This window comes from Vespula pensylvanica, chromosome 6 (assembly GCF_014466175.1).
Source record: "Vespula pensylvanica isolate Volc-1 chromosome 6, ASM1446617v1, whole genome shotgun sequence".
Taxonomy (NCBI): domain Eukaryota; kingdom Metazoa; phylum Arthropoda; class Insecta; order Hymenoptera; family Vespidae; genus Vespula; species Vespula pensylvanica.
This window is the reverse complement of record NC_057690.1, coordinates 2,934,973-2,939,976: the sequence shown is the minus strand read 5'-3', so window position 1 is coordinate 2,939,976 and position 5,004 is coordinate 2,934,973. Positions and strand designations below refer to the sequence as shown.

General features: G+C 32.8%; 1 long non-coding RNA gene across 1 annotated transcript; it reads left to right on the top strand.

Moving 5' to 3' along the window:
* Positions 1–318: 318 nt before the first annotated feature.
* Positions 319–1,334, top strand: LOC122629862. Its single transcript, XR_006327358.1, has 3 exons — positions 319–457; positions 557–839; positions 1,103–1,334. It is a non-coding gene; the product is annotated as an uncharacterized LOC122629862 (long non-coding RNA).
* The last annotated feature ends 3,670 nt before the right edge of the window (positions 1,335–5,004 follow it).

The window sequence follows — 5,004 nt, the reverse complement described above, 5'->3', positions numbered from 1 at the left end:
CAGACGGCATGCTGGCTCACCTCGATTCTAACGTGGGATGTGTATGTACTCTTCCCTCTCTCTTTCTCTCTTTCTCTCGTACACACACACACACACACGCACATACACACAATACCCACACAAACTTTTTCATCGTGCCTTGCTTTACTCAGTGGCTCTTACGTCGATATTACGTAAATTGAGCTTAAGCGACGTGCCACCGTTCGAAGGAACCTCGGCCAAATGGGTCAGTCATAAGAAGGAAAGAGAGACTAAGAGAGAGGAGCTAAAGAAAGACAGAGAAAGAGTGAAGTTTTCTCGCGTATAGGCGAGATCTTGCTTGGAGGAGTCTAACCTTCTTTCTCTCTCGCTCTTTCACTTATACACACGTATACTATCTCACGTTCAATTCACCTAGACTTACCATACAAACCTTCTATACTTTCTCGACTTTTGCGGGTTTGCCGCGTCGCCCGAGGTGAGTTTAGTCGTTATGTAGCTCGTTTGTTTAAACGTTCTAACATCAAGCTCACCATCTTGAATTTTGATACGTACCTTCTCGTATGTGTTCGATCAGTGATGGCTTTCATTCGTCGGGTACCACAAGACCGACATGGCTCGTTTAACCGCCCCCACTGATGTATTTCGTGAAACGAGAGACTGAGAGAGTTGATAGGAGGGTGGAAAGAGAAGAGGAAGGGAGAGATAGAGGAAGTGTCGTCGAGGGTCAATGCGATTGAAAGCGACGCGGTTTTAGGGCTTGCGGAACGAGGGCAGGCCGCAACTAACTGGACGAGTTGCCGAGTCTCCGAGGCCAACCGCGCTTGCCTGTAACGGACCTACTGTTTGCACAGATAAGAGTAATTAATGTTTCCTCGGCTCTCACCAGTCTTAACCCAACCGCTCTTTTCTATTCCTCTCTCTCTCTTTCTATCTCTGTCTCTATCTTTTCCTTTCCCTCTCTTTTTCTCTCTCTTTCTTTTCTTTTCGTGGTAGAGCTATATCACCACTCAATTTTCCCATATTTTCTAGGTCCTTTCTTTTTCGAGACTTCTATTTCGTTAACAAATGACACTTATTCTCTATATAACGTTCAACCTTGTTTAATTACTACCGTCAATAGTAAAACCAACGGCAACAGCAGCAGCGGCAGCAACAGCAAGAATTAGACTTGAAGGTTTCCAAAACTAAACACGACAGAAGCTGCGGTCGACTCTATTAGGACGTGAGACCACACTCGTCACGCGGTACTAATGCTACTCAAACGAGAGTATCTGGACCATTCCTGATAGTCCCATCGTGCTTTGCATGCCGGACTCTCCCCTGATTTTCTCTATTCATGAATATGACGAATATCGAACTACCGATTTCGATTTTAGATGTAATAATATTATTTCAAATAATATGATTCTTTTAGTTCGTATAATATTTATGTAAAATTAATATCAATGATTTTTAATATTATTATGCTATATGAAAGAACTACTGCATTCGTGGAAATGCTTTAAAAAATTTATTTGACAATTAGCAAAGTAACGTGTCATTATAAATACTGTATTCTTTAATGTAATTTTATTAAACGTAATATATTTATTAACACACTTTGAATTCCAATTAAATTGAATGTGGAGTTTAATATGGTACACATTTCAGCTTTGGAAACGTTATCCATCGGTGATATAAACAATAGCGAATATCGGGCGACTTTGATATTTATTAAGTCAGTTTTCATTAGTATTCCAGATGATGAACATCGTAACTTTCTTCGTTCGTATAGATACGTATATATATATATATATATATATATATATATATATATATAATTAATAATTTCTATTATTTTACACTTATTTCATCGATATATGATCTCGTATATTACTATAAGTATAATTAATTAGGATTAAACCATACTATATTTGTTTAAACATTAATTAGCTAATAAACTGTTTTGAATATAAAATAATTTTTGTATAATGGTTGGTAAATGTAAATTTCAAATATTGGGTCGATGCTGACCAATAAAATAAACAAAAACCCGCAGGCGAATAATTTCAACAGTTATCGAGTTAATCTTCTTTAATATTTTGACAAATAAATATCGAATCTAATTCTATCCATACAGGTCAGCTTAAATAATTTATACTTTTTGTTATTTTATAATTATTTAAACAATATATATGTACACGGTGTATAATAAACTAATATTTAAACAATAGTAGTACGTTTGCTTAAATATTTTACATGGCGGAACAAGCGATAAATATAAAATAATAATAATAGTCAGCTTCAATAATTTATACTTTCACTAATTTTATAATTATTTAAACAATATATAAGTACTCGGAATATAATAAATTAATATTTGAAAAATATTACATTCCCTTCAACATTACATATCTCGTAATATGCGACAAATATAAAACAATTTTAATTTAATACGTCAATACGCTTAAATTTTGTACTCGATGTCCTTGTCTTCGCATAATATTTACAAAAACGTACTCGTGACTCATTTTGTCTATTATCGAACTAGTTCTCTTTTGTACTCCGGCGAGTGAACGTCGAAGATCTCTCTTTCCGAACATCTTAAATTGAAATATTAATACTTTGGGAAATTTTATAATTATTTAAACAATATATAATGTACACGAAATACAGTAAACTAATATTTAAACAATATTATTTAAAAACTATTATTTAAAGAATATTAAAATATATTTAAACAATTAATATTTGTTTAGACATTATATAACTCGGGATACGCGTTAAATATAAAATAATGTTACTCTAGTCTTTCAATATGGTTAAAGTCATTGTGTGCTTTTAATGTCAACAAAAACGAACCTTCGATCGACTTTGCCTGTTGTCGAGTCAGTTCTCTTTTGCATTTCAACGAGTAAAGATCAAAATTCTCTCTTTCTATACGACTAATCTTAAATAATTTACATTCTCGATTATTTTATAATTATTTAAACAATTTGTGACGTGCGAGGATTATAATAAACTAATATTTAAACAATAGCACATTTATTTAAACATTTTATAGCATCAAACACGCTGTTAATATAAATTAAATATAATTTAATATTTCTTTGGAATGGAAGAACTTCCATTCCGAAGTGGCGGTCGGTGAGTGTTTATGTAAACAAAAATATACTTTTCATTTCAAAGTCAATGAAAACTACGTATAGGAACAGTTTCGTTTTGGATTTCATCGAATAAAGATCGAAGCACTCTCTTTCCAAACGGGTAAGCTTAAATAATTTATAATTTTTACTGTTTAATGTACATCGAATACAATCGAGGAATATTTCAATAATATTACATTGAATCGTGAGATAGTCGGTCGCGATACGAACTCATTTATAATCATTATATAGATTCTTTCTTCATTATCAAGACTCTCTTCGCACTAACGTTAACAGAAACTTAAAGTAAGTCTATTTTTCTAACAAATATTTCCTTAATATTTTTGACAATTTCTTTCCTTAACAATGATACTATTAAATTTATTCGTATATTTCTGTTTCAGATTATTGCAATGGGTCATGAAGCAATGATTAAATCGAGGGTTTGTATCGTTAAAATAAAAATAATAATATCGCGAAATAGAAGCAGTGTTTGTTCGTGCGCGTTTCGCGATTTAAACCAGTGAACTTGCATCGACTGCGTGCAATGTAGTCGTTAGAGTCAATGTTTGTTCGTAAAGTTTTTTGCTTTTTTAACAGTCGCATAGACTGTATCTATAAAAGATAGTAGAGTTTCGCGAATTAACTTCAGTGACCGTCCGTTAATAAATAATTACCGCGTATTAGAGTCAGTGCATCATTGAAAAGGATTTCAACCAACTTTGATGTCGACCTACCTCACTTTTGACCTTCTACAGGTCAATCACCCTCAATTTCGACCTACATCGCGGACGAGTGTTTTGGAGCCATCGCAGAACTTCTTAAGTAGTAAGTGAATTTTTAAATCCCTCTGATCACTCAATTTTGTCGAGAACAAAGGGTCTGAATCGACACGAGTGATTGGTTGTAATTAATTAATAAAAGAGCCTTGAATGATCACGAATTACCCTTTCTGGAAATTTACTTGTGAATGGTTTCTTGTTTTTTGATTTATTTAATAAATCAGGATAAAGTCTTCTTTTATCGTTTATAATTAGTTGCATTTAGAATATTTCAATGCATTTTGAAATATATTTCTTTCGTAAAAATGATAAATAATCGGTACTAAGAAAGTTTAATAAACAGCAAGAAGGTATTTGCGATGAATAATTCCTAGATTGCAAGTGAAATTGCAAGATTTTTTTTTTTTTTTTTTGTAATAATTAGAGTAATCATTCGTAAGAAGGGACGTCCAACGATCTTTCATTAAATTTAATATAAATAAAGGTTAATGAAATATTTAATCAATTTTGTTGATAAGAGAAAAAATTTCGATAGAGTCATTCCGTTTAAAAGAAAAAAGTTGAGTAGAGTCATTGATCAAAGACAAAGAAGCTTGTAGAATAATAATTCGCAGACACTAAACTAAGTTAATCAATTTTTAACTCAGGATTTTCAGCAATTGATATAATAATGAGAGATTTAGATTTTTACACGAGTGTTTAAAGAATCTTTTTATCTCAAATGTAGACGAAGATCTTTTCTCTCGTTCAGGTAAGAGAAATAAAAGGACACTTAAGCACGTATGTGTTCTCGGTCTCAATTAAGTTCAAACTCGGTTCCAACGCACTCAATGTACTCTTGTAAATATTTATATGTGCGGTAGGGTCCAATCTTTGGTCTCGGAGTTATTGTTGCGAAAGCACGATCGGTCATGTTCCATGCTGGTGATTGAAGCTTGCAATATTACGACGGTGGAGCTATGCGTAAGTTGATTTCCGAATATGCAGTTACGCTGGAGTTTTCAATTTCAGCATTTGAGATCTAAAGTCTCGTGAAGCGATAATCACCTCGTTGCTTTGATTTTGCTTCGATTTTTTAATAATAATAGTAGTAATAACGTAAAATAGTATAAAAG